Below are 15,537 nucleotides of genomic sequence, written 5' to 3'. Positions count from 1 at the left end.
GGGGCTCAACCACCTTGTTAATGTGGCGTAAGTCAATCACAAATCTATAAACATCAGGCGTATCATCTGTGGCATCAGCTAACCGTCTTTTAAGAATCGGAAGAATAGGACTATTATATGTTAGAGTCCGTCTCCTCCACGATCCCCGATCGAATCAAATCCTGTATTATCTGCAATAGGGCTTTTTCGCCATCCCTAGATATCTTACATTGGGGTATTCTGGGCAATTGAGCTCCCACTTTAACCTTGATGGACACAGGGGCAATATCCATTTTTCCCACATCCGTATCACTGTTAGCCCACAAGCTCTCTGGGACCCCTTCAAATTCAGCCGGCAGAGGCTCATCTTTAGAAAAACATTGCTGCGCACGCGCAACGGTAGGACCCAACGTGAGGTACACACCGTCCGGAGAACAATAAATGGTGGCATGTAATCTCTTCAGCAAGTCTAAACCCAACAAATTTTCGCCACAATTAGAGGTCAGTAGAAAAGGGGAATCTACAGTAAAAGGGCCAATTGTAAGAGCAAGAGGTTTTGAGATGGGGCTGATCACCGGAGTACCTGAGAACCCCACGGAGATATTATTCTTGCCAGACAGAGCTGCCCCTGGGACCTGAGAACGAGCCACTGAACTTTTCATAGCACCCGTGTCTACCAAAAATTTCTTTTGGGACCCCGACAAATCTGCAGTCACATAGGGTCCTCGTTGATCTACATCCACAGAAACTGGTCCCTCGCTCTGTCCTACGCTGTCCTAGTTATGGGAGAATCCTGTCAAATCATCCATCGTATAATCATCATTGTAGTACTGTCCACCTTCCCTCTGAAAGTGTTGTCGATCCCTGTTGCCATCGAAACAATTTCCTCCTTGTCTCCCTACACCATCAGACTGCCCATCATGCCTTCGAAAATCACCTCGACCTCGTCCTCTGCCTTGGCCCGCATTCGACTGAAACTCGGGGCAATCTCTCCACCAGTGCCCCTCCTGTTTACATTTTGCACACTGATTCTGTCCCAATCTCTCTCTTGTCACCCCTTCCGTAACCACTTCCCCCTCGTCCTGCTGCCGCAGGTGAAGCACCTCTGCCTCGACCTTTGGACACCTGTTGTAACAAAACCCTTGTCTTCAAATCCTTGGCTTTCTTTTCTTGCTTGTCCTTACTCTCATTTTCTCTATGTTCGTAATACTGAGCCATGCTTAGAATGCCAGAGGGCGTGGACGTCGTCCACGTACTGTCTGACGCCTGCAACCTCGCCAATATTTCCGGTAACAAGTTCATTACGAACCTGTTAACGAAAAGTCGTAGCCCTCCGTCCTGTGACATGTCCTGTCCACTGAAATCCATAAAAGTCTCCTCAAACCTAGTAAAAAAATCAGAGACAGCTTCATCCTTTTTCTGTCTACAGGCTGTCAACTTATCCCAGTCCACCTTCTTTGGGGGAATAAGAGAATGCATATACTTAATAATCCGCCCCGGCAAGGCTAAAATCTCTTCTTTCGGCTTCTCACCTGGCTTTCGTTCCTTGTCCCAATCCTGCAATTCCACCCATGTATCACCCAGTTCCTCCGTATGATCAGTGCCCTTCACCTGCCTCCGCACGTCCACCGGGACTAATAAACCAAAGAATAATTCAATGTCCGCTAAAGTCATAACGGTCGAGGATGCAGCTTCCGTCAATTCTTTGTAATAGGCAGTCTGATTTTTTCTGGAATCTGGCAACTGAGCCTTCAAAGCTAACACCTCACTCCTTTTCCACGGCGTATATACCCACTGTTCTTGAAAATGGGCGTCTACACGAGCCCTAGTGATAGCATGTGTGACTGGATCTACCACTTCGGGGGCTTCAGGGTGAAAAATAGGGTGTACCTCACGCATTGGGTGTATCCCAGGAAAATGGCGTGTACCCGCAGAAGGTAATTCATTTCTATACTCTAACAGGGATCTCAAACTTCGCATCACCTCCCGTACCCCAGTGTTAGCCCTATAGGCTCCATTTTTTATATCTTGTAAAATTGCGGGTGCCGCTCCTCCATACCCCTGTTCCCAAAGCGCTATCAACGTTGTCGACATGTGCCACAAAGCATGCTGCTGCATCAGAGGTTCAATATCTTTCATTGTGGACCAAATGTCCTCAAACGAATAAATATTACTCCTGGCCCACTGACAAGCTTGATTAGCCACTACCGTTTTTTCATCTAAGCCAATTGTGGAGCGTGTAAGCAATTTTCGCACTTGGGAGAGCAACCCATTTACCATAACTCTATTCGGTGTCAACAACCCCTCACTGAGGGTAGCACTAGAAGAGACAGCAGTGAGTGCTGAGAGAAGCTGGGAGGGAGCGGGTGAGCTTGCCGCAAGCAAAGAAACAAGGGGCGCTGGCAGCGATGGGGAGGCAGAAGACGGCACGCCAGACGGGTGTGGGGCACTTGCTTGCGGGTCCGAAACCCCACCGGAGGAAACCGAACCCGGCAACGTGGGATATAATGGCTGCGGGGCATAAGGGAGAGGGGGTCGGGTACTCAAATCAAATCAAATAAGCTTTATTCGGTTTTTGTTTAAAACCATAAAAGCAACAAAGAAATACAAAACATGTAAACATGACTCAACATATCATTTGCAGAGTAAAAAAGAAAAACCTACTATAATAAACAAGCTAAAATCAATTTGTCCCTTCAGGTGAATAGTAAGGTATTTACAAAAAAATCGGGAAAAAAGGGTGGTTGTTGGTAGCACAAGGTTCATGACATCCCCTTTTACCAAGAATTATGGTTCCATGTCGCTTGCCTTAGGGACGGGTGGGGTCGAGGGCCGGGATAAAAATCGTACAAGTCCCAAATGCGAATGGGACCATCTCCCTCTTTAGGGTGGGAGAAACGCAAATAGGGGACGATGTTCATAGTTTTGAATTTAATTAAAATAAGGTCGCCCGGAATGTCTTTGGGTGACGTACCAAGCCACCCCACCCTCCTGACCCTCAATATGCCGCCATCTAGAGCAGGTGGCAATGGTCTGTGTTGTTTTAGCCAGGAGATGGTTTTATTTAACAAGTCCTGATGAGATTCAAATTTGCCCTGGATAGGTGCAGGGACCCCAGAAAGAACAGTCACGAAGGGGGCAGCTTCTGGAGGTAGGTTGATCCAATTCCTGCTTTCATGTGCAAACCTGGGTAGTCTATGGGGTGAGATAATGTTCCGGCCTCTTTGAATTGGTGGAGGGATGAGGGGTTCAGGAATTTGAGCTTTCATAGGTGTCGTGGATTTGAGGTTTTCTTTATTGCAGGGGAGAATAGGGTAAATGGATGTGGCAGTTATTTCAGTTGGGGTAGGGTTCCTTGATAATTTATTTTCAATACTGGTCAACCTGTGTCCCAGCTCATTTATTTTAGTAATCAGGGGTGATAGTGCGGTTGTTAGCAGTTGTTCGATCTGTGCCAGCAGGGTCAATTGGAGTGGGGAAACTGGGTCAGTTGTTTTGTTCAACGCCTCAGTTGGCAATATTATTGGTGGATTGGGAGGTTGTAGTGAGGGACTAGTGCACATTATATCGGTATTCTCAATGTCAATGTCATTTACCTCATCGGCAGCTCTACCCACTATAGGGGGGGTAGATACATTCAGGGCGTAGTTCGTTTCACACAGGGCATTCAGCTCCTCCCAGATGGACATGGTATATAAACAGTGCAATGTCAGAATCGATATGAATAAAAACAGTACCTCCAAGTTCATAACAGCCAAATGGGGTGTCCCGACCCGGCCTCCTCGTGCCTCTGAGGGCCACAGAGGACCCGCCCTTTGCCCGGGCTTCCCCCGGCGCCGCCCACGCGCGTCCGCGACGAGGAGCGAGCTCTCTCCGTTTAAGCGCCTCCGGGCGCGACTGACCAGGAAGTGGGCGGTGCCGAGCTCGCTGCGAGCTGTAGTTTCCCCCCACGGCGACCGTGCTAGGTGGTGAGCAACGGCGGCGAGGGAAACAACCAGCATCAGGAGCCCAGCAGTAATCCCCGTGGCAAGTGCGACCCTCCAGGTAGGTCGTCAGCAGTGTCCCCCGCTCCTCTGTGGGAGCTCTCTCCGTTTAAGCGCCTGCGGGCTCGACTGACCAGGAAGTGGGCGGTGCTGAGTGCCGAGCTCGCTGGGAGCTGTAGTTTCCCCCCACGGCGGCCGTGCTAGGTGGTGAGCAACGGCGGCGAGGGAAACAACCAGCGTCAGGAGCCCAGCAGTAATCCCGGTGGCAAGTGCGACCCTCCAGGTAGGTCGTCAGCAGTGTCCGGGTACTCAAAACATCTTCCATCTCGTCCTGCTCATCCTCTCGCACTACATAACTTTTATTTTCCTTCAGCCTGAAAAGCCTATCTGCGCGCTCAATCCGCTGCTCGTTCTCTTTCTTTGTATGCTCCCTCGCTTTGAGCCATTGTCTGCGCCGCCCTCTTCTGGGCCACCTTCTCCTCCCTCAACTGACGTTCTCTCACTTCCTTCTGCCACATCCGTAATGAGTCAAACATGCTCTGACGACTACGCCTAGCGAACAATCTGTCTTGTAAATAGTCTCATTTTGCCATGTCAAAAGAGCCTGACAATGACCACTGCAAATTCACATTGTCCTTGGTATACCTGTGCCACAAAGTACCAAACAAAATCGGGGGCAATCCATGTTTCACATACATATCAAAATTTGGGGAGCCCTCCACCGGGGCAGGTTGACTTTCAGCCAATCTAGAGCCTGAAACGCGACAGCAGCATCCGAAACACCGCAACTTGCTGAAACACGGCATCTTCACACCAATGTAATCACACCTTCTCACTGTTCACTAATTTCCTATTACACAATGGCTCCTAACACATCCACACTTATATTGTATACACTAAATTAAAAAACACACGTACATTCTATACACCAAAATCCTGCCAAACACGTGTTACCAAAATGGGACAAGGCCCGTCGACCAAGTCCTGGGGAACCTGGACCCTACCGCAGACCGAACAGTATACTAACTGTTCTGAGGCTAGGGGACACATCCACCACTCGGGCGGCACTGCGGGTCGCTGCGCACTTTACCACAAGAGACCCAGAACTCACACCTACCAAATCGCCAGCCTTAGGCGTTCGGGGTGAAGTCCGGGACCCGCCACAATGAGCCACGCCTCCACCACAGTGCCACCCGGTTGGATGACCGCAAACAAACGTCCCCACACCTCCCGTTAAGTCTGTCAGAGCGCCACTCGCACTCTGAGTTCCCCGGAGCACACTAGCACCAGGAGCGCACCGGCTCCTCAAACCATTAGAGGCACCCCAGTCTCTCGGAGCACTCCAGCTCCTTCAAACAACAGGTGGACCACTCACCTTCCGTACGCGGTACCGACCTCTACCGTTCTTCACCTCCGGTTGTCAGGACCAACACGGTCAGCTCCAAGTTCCGCCTCCTGGACCCCGGCGTAGGATCCCGAACCAGGACCTCTCCCGATCAGCAAGGTGGGGCAGCGCTGCGAGAACCAAGCTCGGCATTAATGTGGGTACCCAGACCCACCGTGCCGACCAGAGGGTCCCCGGTCTTCTGCTACCCACCTACGGGTGAGAAAGATCCTTATCGCGGGGCCCCTGTTCGGGCGCCATCTGATAAGAGTGGCTCAAATCCACCCTAGTGACTTACCACACTCACCTATAGTTACTCAGTAAGAAGTCAGCCGGACAGTGGAGAAGAATAAACAAGGTAATTTTATTAGGCCACAAACTCCCATATGAGAGGGCCGTGTCCGACCTCACCCCAAAGAGTGCGCCGAGAGGACTAACTCATATCATCACAGCAATACATTATAACATGGTACAGTGAAGCAAAACACGCCCCTTCTGGAAAATTACTGAACCCCAGAGAGAGGAACAATGCCATCATACAAGAGGCATCTGCACCTGCAAAGGCAACATTTGGCTATCTCTGCCCAAGGCCGCGGAGCCGAGCCTCAGCGTCTCTGGTGTATGAGAACATTACTGATAAGGAACTTGTTAGTTTCGGCCACAGCTAACTGAGAAACGAAAAACTGCTGCATTAGGGTTTTTCTATTCCTACGGGAGGGGGATGAGCGAGTGCGACTCGCAGACACAGAGGAATACTCAAAATGGAGACATACAAGCTAAGCTAAGGAAACTGAATATCACCACACGTATAAATGAATAATCACATGAAAAGGAAAAATAACGTAAGAGCATAAGTATATACTTCATTAGTTAGACACATGATGCTAACTTGCATATGTAAATGTTAATGGGTGGGGCATCGAAAATGAAACCTATCACCGTTCTGCATAGTCTGGTATTTATGTTCTACCAATATTTTGAATGCCCAATATCGTTTGGAGTTTCGTCAATCTGTTGGGTGATTGTAAAAGTACACAGTTTTCAAGAAAGTGTGTTGCAAGGCTTCTGCCTTCACTTTACAATTCGTTTTCCAAAAACAGTATACTTGGATAGGCTATTTTTTTTTTTTTTAAATTTAATTTGGAGCCCATGTGAGCAAATCCCCAAACTCTGCAGTCTACTCTAGCCATGTGAGTTGATAGGTCATCATCCGTTAGATATGTCATTGATATCGGACAATGCCTGTTTGTCAAAATCTTGTATAAATCCTATAACCTTGGATGAAAACAGCCCTGGACTGTTACTATACCTTTGGGACAGAACTGTTTCTGAGGACCGAGTGTGCTAAATGCAGCCAAGAACCTGCTTTCAGGCACTATGTCTTAGCAGAAAAATAACATTTGAAATGTCATATGTGGTTTTGTATTTTTCCCCACTATGTTGTTCATTAGTGCCTACTTCTGCTGCACTGTCCAGCACGGTCAGAGTCACTCCCCTGCTCGGAACTCTGAACTGGATGTATAGTTTCTTTGCCAGAGGGGGCTGGATATCATCCCAAATTTCTCAAAGTAGGGAGGCCCTTGATATCCAGGAAGGTGTTGGTCAACCTACCCGTAGAGGAGTTCGTTAGTGTAAGATCCATTCGATGACGCCTGAGTACCAAGCTCAACGATTTCTTGGAGATCAAAACACAAGTCTCCTCAGGGAAAGACCACATATCACCCACTCCAATAGCCTGGCAAAAGTGCTTAATATGAATTAGCCAGGGGATTTTCCCCACACCCCTTCTGGACAGAAGATCCCTTAGGTCCTCCCTGTAGCTTATGAGCTCCTGGGTGGACCAAAGTCCGCTCCAATACAGCAGTGGATGATTTGAAACAATCTCCTGTATAGGTACCAAAACTAGGTCCATTCGTAGGAGGATCAGGGGGGTGCTCAGGGTAGTCTCAGAAGACGCCTGATAAAACTGTTCTCAGTAAGAGCTAGAGGGGCGGCCCTGGCATGGCCCCATAGGTCTGCACCATAAATCGCACCCCCTCTTTCCTGGGCTTTGTAAATTTCCACATGCGGACCTAACTGTTTGAGAGAGGTCTCATTAAAGACCTTTACGATACAGTTAGATGATTGGGCCAACTTCAGGTTAGCCTTAGCCATGTGAGACCCCCAATCCATTCTATCATTTAGTGTAACCCCCGGATAGTCAAAGGTAGACACTCTATCCAGCACTGTTCCATCCAGGTGGGGGTGCAGACAATTGGATAATTTGGTTTTATAGACCATGAACTTGGTCTTGGAGACATTAATCTCCAAGTTCCTCAGTCTACAAAAGGAGCAGAATGCCTCTAATGTTCGCTGTATGCCCATAGATGATTTTGATAGTAGAAGGGTGTTATCAGCGAACATTAGGGCGGATATCTTGCGCCCTGCTAAGCTTGGGGAGTCTAGGTCTCTCGCTCCTAGTAAATGTTCAATCAGCCCATTAAGGAAAAGAGAGAAGAGCGTGGGGGCCAGCACGCACCCATGCCTCACTCCCTTTTCCACCGGGAACGGAGCCGACAACTCCCCATTCCTCCCATACCTCACCCTTGCATATGTACCTCGGCGCATACGTCTAAATAGATGGCACAGGTAGGCCGGGGCACCCATCTCTAATAGTAATGCCCAAAGCTTATCCCTCTGGACCAGGTCAAATGCTGACCGAAGGTCCACGAAAATCAAATACAAACTGCCTGCCCCCAGAAAGACCGTCTTCCAATAGACCAACTGTAATCTAAAAACAGTTGGTCGATAGTGGAGATCTTTGCACGAAAGCCTGCCTGTAGGGAGGTTAGGATGTGATGTTCGTCCATTCAACTCTGCAACCTTGTTAGTAGGAGGCGGGCAAATAGTTTCTGGAGGACGTCGATCAAACTAATGGGGCGGTAGTTGGCCGAGTGGAAAGGGGAGGCCTTTTTATGGATGGGTGTAATTTCTGCGCCTTGCCATGTTGGGAGATCTCCATGCCCTGTAAGATGGCGTTGAAATATACCCAGAGGTAGGGGGCCCAAACTTTCTGTTCACTCAGGTAAAGGTCACCAGGGATCCTATTTAGGCCTGGTGCTTTTCCCATGGTCAGGCTTCTGAGGGCCGCCTGGATTTCAAGCAGGGTGCAGGGTGGGCAATCAAAACGCGAGCCCTCATGGGGAGCTAGTTCCGGTGTACTCTGTTGGATGGCTAGATCTGCTGGAGATGCAGGGTTGATGAGTGAATAGAGGGGCTTAAAGTGGGCTAACCAAGCCTCTTTGCTGAGATTAGGAATATTAGCAGACGGTCCCTCTGCCGACCCTGCACAAACTAGATTCCTAAAGGACCTGTAGTCTTGATCGTCCAAGGCTACTTTGATGTTTTCCCACCTTGCAACCTCCCACTCAGACCTGGCCTCCATGATCATTCTTTTATAAATTTGCCTAGCGTTTCTGATGCTTAACTGGGACCCCGATTTTACCTAATTTATAAGGTTGTTTTTAGCCACCCTACAGTTTTTATTAAACCAATGATCATGCTTTTTTATCCTTGGCCTCTTGGTATCAGTAATATAAAAATAATCGGCTAGAGTAACAAGAAGCTTATTATGAATACGCTGTAAAACCAGGAGATGGGGCAGATCACAATTAGGGCTCAAAAGATCGCAAACCTCTACTACGGAGCATGCAACAAGATTGTATATCTCAGCTAGCATGTCAGGAGCTAGCGCGACCTTCAACCACCTAATGCGTCTGCCACACGCCGCTGTAACCAGGTTCAGGTTTGTGATGGGCTCCGCTGGTCCCGATACGTTTCGGTGGCACAGTGTGTTAATTAACTCTAGTGACAGTAAGTTATGGTCACTATCGACCCTTGGGATGACAGAAAAAGCTCTCAGTCGGGACCAGAATTCTATATTAACCAGGATGTAGTCAATGGTCGTGCTTTTCCCCGGTCTACTAAAGGTGCTTGTACCCGGGACGTCTGAAAGGAGTCTGCCGTTGCAGGCCCTAAGCGAGTATGTTACAATCAGCTTATTAATCATAAGGGCCAAAGGCGATAAGCGCATTACCGGATACATAATGCATTCCGGAATACGCCAGAAGTCATCCTCGCCCAAAGTTAACAAGGGGATCCCAGGAATGGGTTCAAAATGGCAATTAAAATCAACGCCGATAATTTTGTGATACGGCGAGGGAAATTAGATAAGGAGGGCCTCTAGGGCCTCTAAAATAGATTAGCCCAACTGATGTGGTGAGGGGCGAAATACATATTGATTACTGCCAGCGTCAATCCATCCAGAAAGTTAAGTACAGTCCAAAGAATATCCGGGCAATGGGTGTCTATTACCTTAGCTGAACACCCCAAGTGTGCAGCGACCCAGATACACAGCCCCCCGAGGGTCTTCCCCTGGGACCCTGCACTGCCGATGTATAGAATGATGCAAAGCCTACCCTAATGGGAGGAGACAGGAGCCAGGTCTCTTGGAAAAGACACAAGCCATAGCTATCCATCAACTCAACCCACTCCGGGTTAAGCAGCTTAGACCTTAACCCTGCTACATTCCAAGACCCAATTAATGGTCTACGAGTTACCACTCGAGCTGGGGACACTTCAGTAGATTGGGTCACGTTGGAGGGTGGGGATACTATATGTGAATATATATCCGACTCCCTATCACCTTCTAAGGGGCCGATGACATGAGATGATTGAAGTATTGTTGAGCTGTCCACCCTGAACCGTGTAACTGACTCCGGGGGTCCCACCTCAACACTTAAACCGTCCTCAACCTGGCTCCTGGATAAATTCGAAACCATTCTATCAGGGGCCGAAGGTAATGGTAGTCAATCCACGTTGCTTAGGGGGCTATATCTGTTTGCCCACAGGTATATTGAAATCTAATTCTTGTCCGCCCTGGTGGAAATAAGTTGGAACAGGCTTAGCCGGTGCTAGAGCTCGTAAATAAAAATACCCCAGGTGGCAAGTATTGATTGAACCTGCGTTAAAAGGCCCTCCATTACCTAGTATATGTTTAACCACTCCAGGATCCCTGAAATTAACAATTACACAGTCACCACAGATATCTTTGGGTCTACTCCCTAACCAGCTTACTCTTCGGTCGAATAGAATCTCCCCCTGGCCATATCCCATTAAGGGTCTGTTTCTATTTATCCAGAAGATTATTTTATTCTTTAGCTCGGGGAATGTTTCGCCTCGATCGGTAACCAGTGAGGGTACTCCTGTGAGCACCACCACATACAGAGATGCTTCAGGGAGTAGCTGGGGGAATGGAGGAGTTTTTAGAGGAACATTTTCATAAGATTTCACGGCGGTGTTGTTTTTGGCCCTCCCCAGGTCTGGGTGCGGTTTACCAGGGATTTTGGGGATAGGGGATGGAGGACTAGGTGTCGAGCCAGAAGCAGCTGATGGCACATTAGGTTTATTTGCTAAGCCAGGACCAGTCGAAGCAGAGATTGGTTGCTGCATGTGTAAAGGGGCCGGATCGTGTGTAGGGTTATCAAAGCAAATGTTAACAGTTGAAATTGAGCCTTTAGTAGCCGACTTAGTTGTACCTGGAGCCGCTTTAGTAGCAGGATTTCCCATTGGGGTGACTGACTGTGTTCCACCTGAGCCTTTATTTTTTATCAGTGAAACTAGTTTATCAGTCCTACTGGACAGGGATTTAAAATGAGAATTGATAAGCTGTTCCATGTGGGCCTGGAGATCGATTATTAGATGAGTAGCTGAGCAGGAGGTCCTATGGTGGGGAAAGAAGGGCCCGGGTAGGAGTGTAAGGGATTGGGTGTGGATGCTACTGTCTTAGCTGTTTTATTGGCAGGCTTCAACTTCTTACTTCTACTGCGGGGTTTGTGAGCCTTTGTAACTGCCTATCAAGACATTCACATCAGGGACAATCTGAGCACATGGTAGGTCAGAAAAAGAAGGCATAAAGAATGACGTAGATTCAGGGAGGTTGACTGTGGCTACAGAGAGATCCCCCGTAAACAGGTGGGGGGGGCATAGCAGGAATAAGTGAGAGTCGCCTTTCAGTATTCTCTATAGCCGTTGCCACCACCCCTATTGTTTTTTGGAGCATTTTATCAATGGCTGTTAGGCTCGGCAGTGATTGGGCCGTTGCCGCATTTTGCCTAGTCATGGGGCGAGAGGTTGCGGGGTTAGATTTGCCCATACTGCACAACTTGGGTACTTAAACAAATCTAAAATCCAATATTTACAATTTAAGAATGATTTGAATTTGGAAATTTATGAACAACAGTTGATATCAATAGCAAGTGGTGCTCAACAGCAAAACCGTCGAATAGAGACAGGACAATGTCGGGCCAGGCTTTGACTGATAAAAAAGAATATAATGATTACCACATCAGTAAATGTTTCGAGCATCAAACAGTCACTTCCGGGGGGGGGGGGGCGGGGGGGGGGGAGGCTTGGTGGAGTGGCCCAGCCCAGCCTCCTTCAGCCCCTAACGGCCACAGACGGCCTGCCCTTTGCCCGGGCTTCGCCCGCCCACGTGCGTCCCGCAGTGCGGGTCGAAGAGGTCAATGATATAGCAGGAAGAAGAGGGGCCTAACAGTCCTCAGGTGTTGCCGGGCTGTGTGGAGCGCTGTGCTAGTAGTGTTGAAGTCCCTCGTGGCAGTCAGGGGGGCGCGGAGCAAGCTGGCGTAGTAACCAAATTATGACATTTCAATAGGCTAGCCCCAATTTTTTTTCAGAACTTAGAGGATTAATGTTAATGTTAATTATAGCGGAGTTATACCGCTACCAACACTTATTTTCGATTTCAATTGCACGGTTTTGAGCCCATCTGCTGCCAGCTGCCGTAATTACTTTGCCAGTTTCTGTAATTTGGCACAGCACTTGATCTCACCACAGCGCCGCATTCCCACCTCTGCTCCCCTCGCTGTTCCAATTAGCTCTTACCAGTTTCCCAAGGCAGCGTTTTTGGATTCCTTTGCTTTTGCTGCTTACTCACGCCATTAAGACAGCCTCTCCGCCTCGCCTTGCACCGCAGTACTTCAAGGCTGTCCAACCGTTAGCAAGCTCTTACCGCCCAGACTTGAAAGCGCTAGCGGGAGCTTAACGATGCCGCAATGTGGCAACAGTTACACTCGGGGCCGCTGCATTATTAATCTCCCCCATTCAGCAACGTTTGGGTTCAGCATTCCACCATAATTCCTCGATCATTCCACCATCGGCATTTTGCGTTTGCGGCGTTCTCGGCGGCAGGGGGAGTCGGTGTTCTCGAGCGGTCTCCGTTGCGGGGGTAGGAGCGTTATTGCCATTGTATCAGACATTTGGATGTTCTAACCAGATCGGTATATAGTTTGTCGGTCTGATGCTGTCAGATTTGCTATGTCTGGGCAGGGTGTTTAACTGGCTAAGACTGGCCATGTTGCTCCCTCGTTACTTAGGGGACATAGTCTGACGTTGTTTGTATGCGGTAGGGCGCCTTAAATGGTGTTCTTGGAATGTTAGTGATATTTCTAGTGCTTCATAAGCTGTGTAGTTAGACACTGCAGCCATACTGTGTGTGTGAAACTCTCTTGTTTTTATATCTACTGCTGGAAATCTAACCCATGAATAGAATACATCTGTTCTTTATGCTACGCAAGCAATCCATTAAATAAGAATCCAAGCTAGAGCATGGACTGCGTCATGTTGTATGGTTTATACTTTTTCAGTAAAAGCTGTGCGTTTGTTGGGCAACAAACTTCATAATTGTGTGAGACTGATTCAGAGCACACCATCAGAATATTTTGGACTTAGCTCATAGTTCACCATCTGTACCGCAAACCTGACAACGTAAAAATAGATTGAGCAACCTCAGAACAGACCACTCTGACTCCCCAAGGAAATTGTGGTAACAAATCTAGAAATCTTTTCGTTTGGTTACTCATGCATACCCAACGTGATCCACAAGAAATACACTTCATGGCGTTTCAATATTTATTGAAGCATTGTGATTCTTGAGTAAAATACGTGCACTGCAATAATCAATAGAAGGAAACAGAATAATATGATCAGCAATACGAGAATGGTGAAGAAGGTGAAAAGTTCAACTATTTTGCTGTTACAGAGAATATATGCCTGCATATAAGTACTGTAATATATTGTACTCCTACCTAGCAATTCCTAACCTAATGTGCCTAGGGTTTGTGAATTTGCCGAATTCTTGTACGGTGATCTAACTCCCCAATTTCCTGTGGGTAAATGTCATCAAGGAGCCCATCTTGATAGAGAGCTGGGCTTCATTTGGAATCAGCTGAACTGGAATTCCAGCTCCAGCAAAATGCTCCTCTTTCTAAACAATGGAGTGATGTTGGTTATAGAATAAGCATCATCCATGTTTCCATGCCGAAGCCCCAGTCAGGCTGATATTGTTGATTCTTTCGTGATAGCTCTGTCGCCGACCAGACAATAACAAACAACAATATTTTGTGACATGAACTTAGCCCTTGTAAAGAATGGTCAAGGCATTGTGATTACGTGGCTATGAAGTGGAACTGTAATTTCACAGAATATTATCCTGCCCAGCCAGGCAGCAAATGTGTGTCAAATGGCATCTTTGTTTAAGAAAAAAAGGCACCTTAAAAATGTGACCATGTAAAATGGTGGTGTTTCTAACCCGGTCTAAAATGACCACCACAGGTATATAAGACTGGGTCTGCATTTGAATGTCTCAATAATGTAATAACAAAAATTGTGATAATTAATAGTTGCCAATGTATCACGTAACTAAGTTCTCAATCGATAGACCGCAATCTACACACTTAAGTACCACCACCATATGGATCGCCCAGAGCACTGTCAGTGGCTACATCCATCAGCATTGAGTGGCTATCCTTAGTGGTACAGCACAGCCAATATATCAGAACTGATGCAAGGCACACTTGAAAATGTTTTTATTTATTTTAAATCATGTGGGGCCTAAATTTTAAAGTCTTTCAGAAAATTGTTGACTTATCAATGATAGGTTTGTGTTGTTAGATGTCTCAGAAACTATTCGTTGCCGAGTGGATGAGGGGGGAGACCTTAGCACTCATTCTACTCGACTTGAGTGCCGCTTTTGATACGGTCTCCCACCCCATCCTCATCAATACCCTTAGATCATCTGGCATCACCGGCTCAGCCCTCAACTGGCTCATTAGCTTTCTTTCAGACCGCACTTTCCAAGTCTTTTCCCCTTCCTCTGCCTGTCAAATCTATAAATCAGCGCATGGTGTTCCCCAGGGCTCCATCCTAAGCCCCCTACTTTTCAATCTATACGTCAGCTCTCTGGCCTACATTGCAAAACAGGCAGGGTTAACCATCTACTCATACGCTGATGATACACAGATCTACTCTCTCTCAACCGGTTCCCATTCTTCCCTCTGTATCGGTCTTAATAACATCGCCAAGTGGATGCACGAAAACAAACTTAAGCTGAATGGGGGAAAACAGAGCTTCTCTTATTTGGCAAGAATACTACCCTGTGGGGCCCCCAACATTGGCCCGCACAAATGGGTAAGCTCCCCGTACCATCTAAAACAGCTCGTAATCTGGGCATCACTTTCGATGATCAACTCTCCATGAAACATCATGTGGTACAAATCTCCTCCACCTGTATTACCATCATCAAGTGGCTTCGTAAGATCATCGGGATGCTCCCTCAGGAGACCCAGAAAACCCTAGTCCAGGCCTTAATCACCTCTAGACTGGACTATGGCAATATTCTTCTCCTGGGGGCGTGCAAAGAGGTAACCCGTAAATTACAGACAGTCCAAAATATGGCGGCTCGGCTGCTCTGTAAATTACCTAACGCATCTCCCACTTCCAACTCACTTCGTAAATTGCACTGGTTACGTATTGAAAACCGTACGAAATTTAAGGCCCTCTGCTATATGCACAGGATAAACACAGGCCAGGCCCCACCATACCTCAATACCTTAGTGTATCGATACAGCCCTGCCCGTACCCTTCGATCTTCTAATCAGCACAGGTTCCAAGTTCCTAGAGTCAAGAGAGCCAGGATGGGCGGTCGCTCTTTCTCCGTCCTGGCCCCATCCCTCTGGAACTCTCTTCCTTTATCTCTTCGCACGGAACCCTGTTATCTTAAATTTCGTAGAGAAGTCAAGACCTGGTTATTCAACCAATAATGTCACTTTAGCTATCAATCTGTCTTCCCCTCAC

At 47.7% G+C, this 15,537-nt stretch overlaps 1 protein-coding gene across 2 annotated transcripts in view; it reads left to right on the top strand.

The window, feature by feature from the left end:
• Positions 1-15,537, top strand: part of TULP3 (TUB like protein 3) — a 522,214-nt gene that overhangs the window by 370,797 nt on the left and 135,880 nt on the right. The window lies entirely within an intron of this gene.

This window comes from Lissotriton vulgaris, chromosome 1_2, assembly GCF_964263255.1.
Source record: "Lissotriton vulgaris chromosome 1_2, aLisVul1.2, whole genome shotgun sequence".
NCBI lineage: Eukaryota > Metazoa > Chordata > Amphibia > Caudata > Salamandridae > Lissotriton > Lissotriton vulgaris.
Note: the sequence above shows the minus strand (reverse complement) of the source record. Positions and strands in the feature narration are given on the sequence as shown.